The 14,950-nt window shown below is 42.7% G+C and overlaps 1 protein-coding gene across 1 annotated transcript in view; it reads right to left on the minus strand.

Moving 5' to 3' along the window:
* Positions 1-14,950, minus strand: part of LOC128107024 (putative mitochondrial import inner membrane translocase subunit Tim8 A-B) — a 95,660-nt gene that overhangs the window by 16,930 nt on the left and 63,780 nt on the right. The window contains exon 5 of the transcript XR_008216914.1: positions 3,688-4,258. The gene's annotated coding sequence lies outside the window, so the exon portion shown is untranslated. The remainder of the gene's footprint in view (positions 1-3,687; positions 4,259-14,950) is intronic.

A 14,950-nucleotide genomic window follows, 5' to 3' on the forward strand; every position in this document is an offset into this window, starting at 1 on the left:
AATGATGACAAACACCAAATAATCAAAACCACCCACCCCACCTTGGGAATGTGGGTGTTGTATTCTTAATATTACTTCCTGCTGTCTGAGGGCTATGACATCTTTAGGGGACCCTGAGAAAATTGAGATACTGGTCAAGTCCTGGAGAAACTAGCTGTATTATTTTTTGTTTAGTCTTTGTGTGAAGGGAAAGTGTAGAGCTTATCGGAAGTATTGGCTGGATAGTCTGTGAAGCTAGACCATCTCAACTAGCAGCTTTGAAGTTGTTCTGGATGCAAAATTTTGAGGACACTGTAACAGAGGCATTCTGTGAGGCTAGATCACCTATACTACTTACTTCATTAGTAGCTGGTCCTTTTTTTCTGAAAACACATAAACTTTCAAAGGAAACATACATATCTGCATTAACACAAGTATGAAATATGCAGTGTGCACAAGTCAGCTAAAGATAATTTTTTTTTTGTTCTATGTTTGAGGAGGTAAAAGGCATCTGTCAACTTTATAAGTCTGTTTGGACTGTATAACCAAACCTCTATCCATGCTACATGAAAGGATGGCATGTAATAATAAGTCATGAGGCTTCTGTAGCCATAAAGATTTATCATGTCTCATCCAGTCTCAGAGCTGTTCCTGTGTTGAGGAATCAGCATATATATACATCACTTGTCCTGTAGTCTTTCTTGGCTTTTTCCCTCATGTCTGCAGACAAGATCCTCAGGAGGTCTCCCCTGATCAAATCTGATCTTTATTAATTTTGAAGAGAACCATAACTTTTTTTGTTTCCTATGGAAACAAAGGCATAACCTCTCCCCCAAAGCAACATATTTTCTGACTTGCATTATGAAGTTAATTCTTTCTTTTTTTTTTTTTTTGGTTTTTCGAGACAGGGTTTCTCTGTGTAGCTTTGCGCCTTTCCTGGAACTCACTTGGTAGCCCAGGCTGGCCTCGAACTCACAGAGATCTGCCTGCCTCTGCCTCCCGAGTGCTGGGATTAAAGGCGTGTGCCACCACCGCCCGGCCAAGGCTTTCTTAAGATATATAGGTTGGTTTAATTTAGCAGTTTCCATAATCCAATATCTCTCAGCAGCTATTGTTTTTTGTTCATTAGCATTTAAAAAAGTTCAAAGTCAACAAAGCACCATATAGGATCCAAACACCCTGTGTATTTCCCATCCTTATGTGGTTTATTCCTTTTATATTACTTTATCTTTAAAGACTCTACTTTATTATTTTTAAACTATTTATTTTTCCTATAACTGTCTATACCAATTTTCTTTTTTTCTTTAGTATCCAAGCACATTTTAAAACATACTGTTCCTTTTTTAGAGGTTTTCTGTGTTTGGATTTGGCTTTACTAAGCGTCTACATCATTCTCTGACTGCGTGAGACAAATCTTAAACTTCCATGTCAATCACCATGAGGCTCAGCTTAGCACATGGCGCTGGCAGCTGGCTCTGTATGTCATCAAGCCCACCTGATAGACTGCAGGACTAGAAATCCACATCCAGCTCCTTGTCCAGAACTTTTCTTAGCTTTCTCAGGCCCCATGCTTGGATATTCAAGCCTCCATGTTGGATGCCATATGTTTTTTTTGTTTTTTTTTTTTTTTTGGTTTTTCGAGACAGGGTTTCTCTGTGTAGCTTTGCGCCTTTCCTGGAACTCACTTGGTAGCCCAGGCTGGCCTCGAACTCACAGAGATCCGCCTGGCTCTGCCTCCTGAGTGCTGGGATTAAAGGCGTGCGCCACCACCGCCCGGCTGGATGCCATATGTAATGAGTCCCACCAGCCAGCTCCCAAATCATGACCACATTATTATTAATTATGAAAGCTTGGCTTTTAGATTAGGTTTGTTTTTTAACTAGCTCTTACAACTTAAATTAACCTATATTTTTACTAATTTATGTTCTACCATGAGTTCTCACTGACAGATATAACTATAAAGGGACATCTGCGGGGACTTTTTTTGGTGGGGTAGAGGTGATAGTACTGTTATTATGTAAGCAGATGTGGGTAGGTGAAATAATAATCTTTGCATGTGTTAAGACTTGAACAAAGACATTTTTAAGCTGGCCATGGAGGTACTAGCCTTATTTATAACCCCAGCACTCAGGAGGCTAAAGCAAGATCATGAGTTCAAGAGCAGCTATACCACGTAAGGAGACCATCTCAAAAAAAAATTTATAAATATATATTAAAAAAAGACTGGAAGACAATATGCATGAAAATATTCACAGAGGAGTTTTGGGGGGGCCTCTGCTGGAGATCAAGTGCAGAGCCTTGTGCATGCTAGGCAAGTGTTCTACCACTCAACTACACATGCAGCCATGACAGAGTTATTTCTGTGTCGTCAAATGAAGGTGATTTCCTCTCTGCTGAAAAATAATGAACATAACCCTCCCATGTAAAGATATTTTATACAGATAGCTAATATGCATGCCTTCTTGTATATGTGCACATGCAAGTATATCTTGTCATAGGAAACTTGAGTGATGCCTGGGATTTTATCAGTTCAGCTTTTCCAAACAATAGAGTATCTCTGCATTATTGAAAAACTACCTTCTGGGAATGTTGTTTCTTTTACAGTTATAAGGACCACAGAGCTATCACCTCTGGACATCTCGTGCTTTGCTATGGGCCAGAGTGCAGAGGACACCCGTCCTGGCTGCACCACCGGGGGTTGTCATTAGCATCCATTAGTGCGCAGGCATGACGACGCAATGGAACACTACCGCGCAGGCGTGACGACGCAATGGAACCTGCTTCTCTTCCTCTCGGCCCCACGTGGAGTTGACACTCTCATCAACTATGAAGCACCAGGAAGCTGCCAGAGGCCCCAGTGGCACTGGCCTATTTGATTTCACTTGGTGAACGAAATCAAAGTTATGCTAGATGCAATAGACGACAAATTGTTGTACTCGGAAACCTAGAGGGAAGCACTTAAGCCAAATTTATCGGGCTTATTTCACTATTGCTTCAGCTTTCATGGCTGAAGCCTGAGATTCTGGGGGTAAACCTCTCCTGGAGAACAGCTACCCCGGCTACCACTCACTTTCAGGGTCCCAGCCTCCTCCTGTTCCGGTCAGGAGCACCAGCAGAAAGGGAGACCACAGGGATTGGACAGGCCGGTGATGCTTTCAACAGAAGCACAGTTAACAGCTAGCAGACCTCCGACTACAATTTGGCAGTTTGGCGGTGAGCAACTGGTCTGTGCTCCGGAGGGCAAAGCTATTATCACATGAGGCTCTGAGAGGGGATTGCCTTGGTTCTCAATAACAGTTCTGGAACTCAAAATGAAACCAAAGTTTTGTATGCTGCCCTCCACCGTTACCCAAACAGACGCATATGTAAATGCACAGAAAGTGGACCCAACACTTAGTGAAAACAGTTAAGACCGGAGGCAGGGAGTCCTAAGTTCCTCAGACATCTTAAGTTTTTTTTAATTTTTAAAATTACATCCATGTGTAATGTAGGGGTTGGGGCACATGGGCCCCTGACAGGTTTGTAGAGCTCAAAGGACAACTTGCAGGAGTCGGTTCTCTTCTTCCATCATGTGAGTTCTAGGGCTGGTGATGGGACTCATCAGGCTTGCTGGCAGTTACCTCTACCCACCAAGCTATCGGCTGCCTGCCGGTGTCTTGGGAACCACCCCGGGCTGGGTATTTATAAACAACAGTATATATGACTCACCATTCTTGCACCTGGGAGGTCCAGAACAGGTGTCAGGCATCTGTGCAGGGTCTCCATGTTCTGCTATATCATGACAGAAGAGAAACAAAATGAGACAGGGAAGGAAGAGTGGGGTCCACTCCCCCAATATAACCCACGCCAGGCATAAAGGACAGAGGTCTTGTGATTCAATTGCCCCTTAAACAGTCTACCTCTTAATTCTGTAACAAAAGCAACTCCTTTTTGGCATGTGCTAGTGGAGACATTAAAGCCATAACATATTCAAACAGATTTTACAGGGGTCCCAGGGGTGTGGGTACATGCGGTTTATGGAGCTACTGTCCTTAAGAAACAAACTTGTGAAGGAGGAGAAGTGGGACACAAAGTCCAGCGAGTAGGTGGTCTCCGACAAAGCACAGCAACAACCTTTGTCTTAGTTACTTTTCTATTGCTGTGATGAGACACCATGACCAGGATAACCGAGCGAATACTTGGGGTTTACAGTTTCAGAGGGTTGAAGTCCATGACAGGGAGCATGGCAGCAGGCAGGCAGGCATGCACTGGAGCAGTAGCTGAGAGTTCATGTCTGGATCTACAAACAGGAAGAAGCAGAGAACACACTGGAAATGCCTCAATCTTTTGAAACCTCAAAGCCCACCTTCAGTGACCTCCTCCAACAAGGCCACACCTTCTACTCCTTCCCAAACAATCTCATTACATGGAGACCAAATGCCCAAAAATATGAGCCTATGGGGGCCATTCTCATTCAAACCACCACAACATGGTGGCATGTGCCTTTAATCCCAGCACTTGGAAGGCTGAGGCAGGTGGAACTCTGTGTTTGAGGCCAGACTGGTCTACCTAGTGAGTTCCAGGCCAGCCAGAGCTACACAGTAAGGCACTGTCTTAAAAAAAAAACAAAAACGCACAAAACAGAATGAGCAGCTCCCTAGGAAGAGCACTGAATGGGGAAGGCGGCTTGAGATTTGGGAAAGCAGCACATGAAATGATGCAGCTGGGTGTGACGGGCTAGCGGTGTCCAAACGGTTGCCAGGTGGGATTAATCTGGGGTAGAAAAAGCCCATTCTTCCTGCTGAGTAAATGCAGAGTAGAAACATCTGGAAACAGGAAGAGATCTGGAAAGGAACCCATGGAGAATCTGGAGACAGGGAGCCAGCTGGGACCAACGCAGGTAGGATATGGATTCAGAGCAATCCCCACCCAGGTCATGTCCAGATTTCAGGTGAAGAATCAGGAGAAGCTACAAGGCTGCCTGAGAAAGAACCTTGCTCAACTTGTGAGTCCTCCAAAGGCAGGTGGCAGCATTTCCTGAGTAGAAAGCACCATAAAGGGACAAGCTTAGGCTTCAAGAGTGCCTGTTGAGGAGGGGTGAGGTGAAGACACAGTTCGTTGTCTTTGAGGAAGCCAGGCAGGATGATGGTAAGTCAGCATAACAAAGTTGTTGTTCGAATCCTAAATAGTCTTACAATAAAAAAAAAAAACTCAGAGCCAGATAATGGGGTGAAAGCTGAAAGATTAGAGAAGCAGAGCAGCCACAGCCAACCTCACCTTGCCAACTCCTCAGCTGATCCTGTTTTTATGAATCCTCAGACTGAAAGCCTCTGAGTCCTCACCCAAAAGGGTCACAGCTGAACTGCTTTAGTTCCTGTTTCCTCACTCGTTATATACCTTTCTCCACCCTGTTGTCACTTCCTGGGATTAAAGGGATGTGTGCTTCCCAGTATTGGGATTAAAGATGTGTGCCACCACTGCCTGTGTTTCCAGTGTGACCTTGAACTCATACTGCCTCCTGAGTGATGGGATTAAGGGTGTGTGCCATGACTGGTCTCTATGTCTAATCTAGTGGCTGGCTCTGTCCTCTGATCCTCAGGCAAGTTTATTAGTGTATACAATATATCTCCACATTTCCCCTTTTTTGTCTAAAATAATAAAAGAAGGTTATAACTAATATAAGAAAAACTATATACAATAACTATATACAATATATACAATCAAGAGTTACATTAACAATGTCCAGTCCATAAACATTTGACAAATTCAGAGAAAATACTCCATTATCTATCCTATTTTTGTGAGTCCAAAGTGTTGTACCTAATTCACATTTTATCCTAACTTGTATTACCAACCAAAAATATCTTTTGATATCTTTCAATCTTATACACTTTACACCTCTTCAGTGAGTAACAAGGAAAACTATAACTATGTAATCTTCAACTCCCTCAGAGACCCGAGAAGGAAATAACATTACCTAAGTAAACAAAAAGTACAAATAATTGACTTCCAAAAAATGTGAGAAATGACAGAAACAGCTGTCTGCCTGGACAGTCACCCAAGATTTCTCTGCAACGTTGGGGCATCCATCTTTGGCCTATAGACCTAGCATACCTGATAGACTCATCTGTGAAGCAGGATATTATGAAGGGCCTGTCTTGGCAAGGACCGGCAGTCCTTTGTGTCCCCCTTGTCCATTTGGACAGCATACTGTCAGCAGTTGAGGTAAGGGCATTTTCTAGCCCAGTGTCTAACTTGCCACAAAGAAAGTTAACTCCATGTGGAGTTTCTTCAATGCCCATCATCTTCTCTGAAGTAGATTGGTGCTGCCAGGAGCAGATGTGTCTCATAGTCATAAAAAAATAAAAAAAATTATGTGGCCTCGAACTCACAGAGATCCGCCTGGCTCTGCCTCCCAAGTGCTGGGATTAAAGGCATGTGCCACCACTGGGCAGAGCCAGGCGGATCTCTGTGAGTTAGAGGACAGCCTGGGCTACAGAGTGAGTTCCAGGAAAGGTGCAAAGCTACACAGAGAAATCCTGTCTCAAAAAATCAATTCAAACAGACAAACAAACAAAAACCATCTTAAATACCATATTCTGAAGATCTCTATCTAAAATATATTTCTGTTTAACCTTGAAAACATACCTAACCTGACTATAAGTTTGATTATAATAGGTGATGAATACTAACTTGCATTTCTTTATATCCTAATTAGTTGATAATAATAACTTTCAAGGACTAGCAATTTGTATTACATTTTTAAATGACCTATATAGGTACAACACCTTGAACAAGATTAGAAATATATGTACAGTATTTTCTAACAAAATTAATCTCAAATTTGTATCAATATACAAAGTTTGTAAACAATATACAAAAATCCAATCTAATGTAAAATATTTAAAACCAATAGTTGCTTTTAAAAAATAGATTCAATAATCTACCTTTTATCTTATATCTATATTCCTGTTTTATCCTTTTCAGGGTAGATTCAATAATCTACCCTGTTATCCTATCATATCTGTATCTTTTTTTTTCAGAGTAGATTCAATAATCTACCCTTATCCATCATTTCCATCATTTCTATCTTTTTTTCAGCATAGATTCAATAATCTACCTTTTATCTTATCATATCTATATCCTCTGTTTTTCTTCTCAGAGCAGATTCAATAATCTACCTTTTATCTTATATCTATATCTTTTTTCTTTTTCCTTTTTTTCAAACAAAAACCCTAAATCTAATCTCATTTGTTTAGCCTTTTTCCTGACCATTAACAATAACAACTTGTAACCAACCATCATAAACAATGACAATTATCCATAACCCACTGAACGACCAAAAACCACCCATCCCACCTCTTGGGAATGTGGGCATCGTGTTCTTAAAATTACTTCCTGCTGTCTGGGGTTGAAGGCATCTTTAGGGAATTCTGAAAAAGAAAATGTTTGGGTTAATTGTCAAGTCCCAGGACAGGGAGCTGTATCATTTGTCCGGTCTCTACATAATGGGAAATGCAGGGCTTGTCTCAAGTCCTTGCTTGAGTAGTCTGTGAGGCTGGATCATCTCAGCTAGCCATCTCAAAATTGTCCTGAGCAGTTTGTAGTCCAAAGTTGATCTTTGGGTGGTGTTTGTCAGCTTAGTGGTATTATCATTGTCCTGATGGAATCACCATTGTGGGATCCGCCCATCATGTTTTTGGAGACTTCTGCATGTATTTCTTTGAGAGAGTATCAGGTCCCCTGGAACTGGGGTTACAGATAGTTGTGAGCTGCCATGTGGGTGCTGGGAATTGAACTCCAGTCCTCTAGAAGATCAGCCAGTGCTCTTAACCACTGAGCCATCTCTCCAGCCCCATGGAGACTTCAAAGTTGCTGTTAGGTGTGGTCATGGTTCACTGCAGAAAATCTTTTTCGTGGACATTTTTTCTGGATGATTTGTCCTTTTTCTTCAGATGTCTCATTTGTCCAGTGTTCTTCAGATTCTTTAGCCTTCACTCTCCTGAAAGACAAAAACAAAACCTTTCCCCAACCCTAACTTTGGGAAGTTTCCAATCTAATCTTTATCAATTTTGATTTATGGTTTCTACTTAAATTTTGTTTTATTTTCTAAAACTGTTCTATCACCCAGAGCAGTATGATTTCTTACAATAGGCATTAGGTTCTTTAATTGTTCTGGGAAGGGGTTTCTTCCATGATAGCAGGAAAGGAATGAACCAAATTTGTCATGGTGGCCTGCGAGAGGTCCCTCAGGGAATTTCCAATGGCAAAGGCAAGGGATTACCTTGTCTGTCCCTTGTTGATCTACATTTGTTAGTTCAGTGTCTGCCTTTGCCTCACCTTCTGCATAATCCAGAGGGAGGGGCGTTCTGTTGCCATTGTTCCTTGAAAAAACATTGCTTCTAGGAATGCCTGTTTACAGTCCCTTTTTAGGTGACCTTGTTTACCACAAGTGAAACATCTGACATTACTATTTTTCTTCAAACCTGTGGAAATCACCTCTCCTAATGAAGTATCATCATGATCATGAGATTCAATATTCATTGTATCTCAGACACATTCCTCCAAGGATGCTGATTTTGCCTTTAATAGCCTAATTATCCTTTTGCATTGTGCATTAACATTTTCCTTTTTTTCTTTTCTTTTCTTCTTTTTTTTTTTTAAGATTTATTTATTTATTATGTATACAGTATTCTGCCTGCATGTATCCCTGCAGGCCAGAAGAGGGTGCCAGATCTCATTACAGATGGTTATGAGCCTCCAAGTGGTTGCTGGAATTGAACTCAGGACCTTTGGAAGAACAAGCAGTGCTCTTAACCTCTGTGCCATCTCTCCAGCCCCGCATTAACATTTTCAAAAGCCAGAGATTCAATTATTATCTGTCTAGCTTCTGAATTTAGGATTATTCTATTTACTACTGAAGACAGCCTTTGTAAGAAATCAGTGATGGGTTCTTTTGGGCCCTGTATAACTTTTGTAAATGACTCAATTTTCTTTGCTACTTCTTCAATTCTGTCCTAAGCATTCAAGGCTGCCATTTGGCATAAAGCCAGGGTGTGGTCATCATATAGAGATTACCTTTCTATATTAGCATAATTTCTCTCTCCAAGACGTTGATCTTGGGAGATTTCCATACCTCTAGCCCTTCTATGTTGTTCAATGGTCTTAGCCTCATCTTTCCACCAGGTCCTCCACTGTAATTGGGGGCCAGTTTAACATCTGCTTCACAAATGGGGAATGCATACCACAGGACACTATAGCTTCTTTGAATCTCCTTAAATCTAATATTTGCACGGAGTCCAGTCAGCTCTTACACAGCCTTGAGGATATCTATTACTGGGCAGTTCCTGTAAGGTTACTGGATAGATTAAGGTTGGCTGTTTGAAAGCCTTAGGCTGTTTCTCTGTAACCGTGTGATGCAGTGCTGAGATTGGTTCTCCTTTAAATTCTGTTCTAGCTCTGAGTGTGTCTACTTAGCAAAGGAGATGGACAGTCATCACTGGATGGGTTGACTAGCCCAATGACTCTATTAAATCATTTTCTGTCCCACTGAAAATGACTTTGCTCACTTGATGGAAGCAGTGACTAGTAGTGCTGATACGTAACTGGCACTGCCTGTCCTGGAAACAGCCAACCCAATGCAAAAAGGTGTTTTCAGAAAGTACTTCATATTTTTGTCAGGCTTAAGTGGACTCATTAATGTAGTGTGAGCAACAAACAGTAAGTATGACATTTTACACTCGAGTCCTTCATTATACAACATTTAAAGAATGCTTCTTCAAACATAATAAATTGTCATAAGCACCTACAGTAAAGAGTGCTCTGGCCTCACACAGGAAACCACTCTTAGAAGTTCCAAGTCTCGGGCTGGAGAGATGACTCAGAGGTTAAGAGCACTGACTGCTCTTCCAGAGGTCATGAGTTCAATTCCCAGCAACCACATGGTGGCTCACAGCCATCTATAATGAGATCTGATTCCCTCTTCAGGCGTACAGGCAAACTTGCAGAAAGAAAGCTGTTTATATAATAAATAAAAGTAAATCTTAAAAAAAAAAAAAAAAAAAAAAAGAAGTTCCAAGTCTCTTCATTGCCTTCTTGCAAATGTGGTCCTCACGAAAATGTGCTCAAGTATGGAAACAACAATGCTGACTGCTAAGAAGGCCAGGTGCTCTGAGCCCTGGGGTACTTTATAGGTACAGTTTACTGAGTGTCCATGACATCCCAAAGGTACTCTCTGCACTTGATACAAAAGCAATGCTTTTAAAAGTGCTATTTTCTTTCTCCCTGTAATGAATATTCCAGAATATTTGTGATTCGATGCTATACATTTTTATTTAGCTAAAAGGTTTTGCTATGCTGCAGGCCGACTCTCCCCCTCTGCCCCCTCCCCCCACCCACCACAAGACACTGTCTCCTGTAGCTCAGGCTGGCCTTAAGTTTACTCAGTAGCTGAGGATTTCTTTGAACTCCTGACCACCTGTCTCACCCTCCTGAGTGCTGGGATTATGGGCCAGTACCATCTTGCACAGCCTGACTTCCCTTCTGATAGGTTTCAAACTCAGGACAAATGGCTGAGGTGCTTATTTAACATATCAAATCGAACCTGGCTGCCAGGTCCTTCTGGCATCCCTCAGCCCCCACCCATTACAGGGTCGTTCTGGCTGGCATACTGCATCCCCTACCCTAAACTTCTCCAGCCCATGGGCTGGGCAGCCCTTCCCTATATAATCCAACCATTTTGGTTACCTGGCTTTTTTGTCTACTCTCTTTTGGGCCCCCTGGCTGCTGCACCTAGTTCCTCTCTCTCCCATTTCTTCCCCTCCTCCTCCTCCTCACATGGCTCAGGGTCCAGTCCACTCCAGACTCTCCGAGATCAGATGTCCCTGCCTCTTGGCTATGCTCTACCACATATCTATAAAAAACTTTCTCTTTCCCCATACCTAGGAGCAGTCACATCTTTCCTTCTGTGTTGTTTCTAGGCACTGACTATTAGAGTTGTGTCTAGGAAAGGCAAGTCTTTTGAACAGTGTCACACAGGATCAGGTGAACAGGCTTGGGTTGACTCAGATTAGCCACCCAGCTGTCAGAGCCAGTGTTTGCTTGTGGTTAGGAAATCTCTTATTGACTTAGACATTCTGTTTTGTTTTGTTTTTTTCATTCGCCACCTGTTTGCGGGTGGCTTTTAAGACTGACGTCAAATTCCTTATTTTACACATTAACTTACATTTCACACTTGATATTTGATGAAGGAAATTGAGCTGTTCTTTCTTTTGATCAAGAGCAGCAGCTCCTGAGGGTAAATGGAGCCAACAGAATCAGTGGAGAATAAGCTCTGGAAAGGCAAGCAATCACCTAAAATTAGATCAAGCCAAAGCTGCAGTTAGGTAAATCCAGTTGCTAAACTGCCTCCAGCAAGCCAAGCATGGGATAGTACTATGTTCTAGAAAATTAAAAACAAAAAGCAGAGCTTTTGCAACAGGCAAATGTAGCCAATTTCTAAGGTTTCTAAGCACCTCCCCCCTTTTCACATTTCCTGATTACTTTTCCAGTTTGGAAGAGGACATGACAAAGTTCGAGGACAGCTAATTCAGGGCACAGAAAAGGATGACCCAGTTTTAAAAACTGTCCTCCTAAATAAACAGATGTCACTTTAAGATCACTAAATGACATCTGAGAAATTAGTGACTTTATTCCGGGACATAATGGGCAGATATGTTCCCAAAACTAACAATTTGTTCTGGATGCCCTACTTTTTTATTGCAGCTTCAGGACCTCAGCAGAAAGCTCAAGCATCCTTGGGATTAAGCTTCCCCAAGCAAAGGGCAATACAGCAAGCAATTGGAACTAGAGCAGCTATGGGGTAGAGGTCTCACAGGTTACCGGAATTCCCTCTTCAGAACTAGGAGATCAGCCCATTTGGAGAACTTTGTCTAGTTATCTGACGCCTGTTGGGGAAATCTATGAGACTGGATTCCATGTTTACATACATATGGAAACAGGGTCTCACACAGCCCAGGCTAGTCTCCAGTTTACTATGTAATCCAGGCTCCTAGGCTGACCCTCAACTACTGGCTCTCCTGCATTATACATTGGCTTCATCTTGACAACTGGATCCCAATGAGATACAATACTTGTGGTGTGTCCTAGGTGGTCTTCTGCTGCTGATAAACACTAACCAAAACCGACTCAGGGAGGAAGGGTTTATTTGACTTAACATGTCTTGATCACAGTTGGGAAGTTGGGGCAAGAACGCAAGCAGGAGCAGGACAGAAATCGTGGCGACACAGTGCTCACTAATTTGTCCCCAGCCCCCTGGCTTGCTCTGTTACCTTTCTTATACAGCCCAGGACTGCCTGCCCAGGGGTGGTGCCACCTACTGTGGGCTGGGCCCCACTACATTATTCATGAATTAAGATTCCTCAGATCTGATGGAGGCAATCCATCCCTCAACTGAGATCCCTCTTTGCAGATGACTGGAGCTTTGTCAAATTAGAAAAAAAAAAAAAAAAAAAAAAACAAACCTAGCCATCACATAATGCCCCAGCATTGAGGGAGGAGGAGGCAGGAGGACCAGTGAGGCTGGGAGGCTTACAGCCTAACAACAACAACAACAAAAACAAAAACCCACCAGCTCTGGGTTCAATGAGAGACCCTGCCTCAAAGAAAAAAAGGCACGGAGTGATACAAGAGGGAACTTGATGCTACCCTCTGACCTCCGAGGACTCAGAATGCACACTGGCACACACAAGTGCACATACCACCACCACCCCGCCCCACACACACATAAAAACTGAGTTTTGCTGTGATCACAACTGTGTGACAATCACAGGTATAAATGAACAACGGCCCCATATGGAGGCATCTGATTTTTGGTGAGGATGTTTAAAACATCTTACACTAGTTTTGCTTTAATTTTCTTATAGTTGGAGGCAGGGGGAGAAGTAAGCTGTATTTCTACAGCATTACAGAGGGTCCCTGAGGTAAGTGAATAAATACCACTTTAGGAAACCAGGCTGGCATTTTCCTACAGGGGTCCAGAATGACCACTTCCTCTGGAGGGCCTGGCCCCATTTTGGGAAATGAATGGAGCTGAGAGCTTTTGGAATTCAAGCAGGTAACCCCTCAGGATGTCCTGTCTGGAGCCAGAACATTATTTGGGTGGGAACAGACATCCCTTAGTTACCAGCTAGGACTGTAGCATTTCTGTACTTAAATAAGTGGGCCAGCTGTAACAGTCCAGTAAGTGGGTAGAAGCCCAGATTTAGGAGAACCCTGATGGGAATGAGAGCAGGCTTGCAAAGGTGCTGCTTGCTATGATGTATCCCACATGGGAGTAGCTCCATAAGGGCTGGCATGGCAACAGACACATTTCTGCACATCTTCATCTTTGTGGCCAGCAGAGGACACAGCCTAGAGGCTCCCCAGAACAGGATGGAAGCAGGGCCTGACCACAGTCCCCCTGGGACGTTTGCACAGATGGTGGCTTCAGTCCCTTATCCTGTCCCTCCTTCCACTCCTGCCTGCCAGTGGAGCCCTCCGGCCTTGGGGACAGAGAAAGGATGCGGTACTTTGATATGGGAGGTATACTCAATCCCTAAATGCCTTTTAGTATCCGTATTTTACTGCTACACAACACTTGTAGAAACGCATGCCTATCCACAGAGGGCAGGATCCAAATCTTCAGAACTCGCTGGTGAGAATGCCAGGCACCCTGAAAACCGAACACAGTATTGCCCTCATTTCAAATGTGAGAAGGCCTAACCTCCAAGAGAACAAGTGTTTTCCTCAGCTTGCTAAGTCCTTGCTTTTTATAAATATATTTTTGGGTCTAGTTTGACTTACTGCATAAACTAGGTACCTGTTTCTAGTTTGTTAAGAATGTGATATAAAAATGGGGGCGTGGTAAACAGGAAAGGTTTAAATGAAGATGGGGGTAACAGGAAAGGTTTAAATGAAGATGGGGGGCAACAGGAAAGGTTTAAATGAAGATGGGGGTAACAGGAAAGGTTTAAATGAAGACAGGGAACAGGAAAGGTTTAAATGAAGATGGGGGAACAGGAAAGGTTTAAATGAAGATGGGGGTGGAGAGTTAACTAAAACTAAGGATATATGGGGAAAAGGCTCCTAGAAACCCACTACTTGGCAAGGGATGGTAGCACACTACTTTAATCCCAGGAATCAGGAGGCAGAGGCAGGCAGACCTCTGAGTTTGAGGCCAGCCCGGTCTACATAGCATTCTAGGCCAGCCAATGATGCATATTAAGACCTTATCTTTTAAAAAAAAAATCTTACAAAGTAGTAGTTTTTTTTCTCCTTTTAACTAAAATATTTAGCTTTAGAAAGGTTTAATGGTAGTATCTTGCATGGGGTGGATAATGCTATTCCCAGAAAACAGGTTTTTGGATGGAAATCCTAGTGCTAGGTGTGATTAACCTCCCTATGAGCTGTCTCAGAGGCCCCTAGTCAATACAGGCTGGCGTTGCCTTTGGCTTGTGCACCAGAACCAAATGGTAAGACGAACTGCTGGAGATGCCGCACACCATGTTTACAGGATATAGACAAATCAAGCTGAAACTGAGCTTCTCTGTTGGCTAACTTTTGGAGTGCTGGAAGGTTCTAACAGGCCATTGGGGGAGAAATGCCGTCAATGATTTTACTCAGCTGGGTTCAAATCCCTGTCCGGGTGCCAGAATAAAGTAGTCTGGGGGAGGCCAGCTCCCGAACTGCTCCAGGGTTGTAAAATAGAAGACCTCAGAGTAGCTAGGGCTTTAGGAAACTTTTTTTCCCACTATCAAGAGTTTTATTAAGATGAGGAAAGAAGGATAGATGTGATCAGGCTGAAAGGACATGTGTGTCTTTAGGAAACTTTTTCATCTGAGGGTATTTAGAAATAAGTTTCTATCTATCTGACAGGTAAATAAAGAAACACACACGCTTTCTGGTGGTAACTTTCTCTTTTACTTCATCTTAAAAAAATCCTCTCTGGGCCGGG

The sequence above is a fragment of the Peromyscus californicus genome, unplaced genomic scaffold (assembly GCF_007827085.1).
Source record: "Peromyscus californicus insignis strain IS unplaced genomic scaffold, ASM782708v3 Scaffold_12__1_contigs__length_115047231, whole genome shotgun sequence".
Taxonomy (NCBI): Eukaryota; Metazoa; Chordata; class Mammalia; order Rodentia; family Cricetidae; genus Peromyscus; species Peromyscus californicus.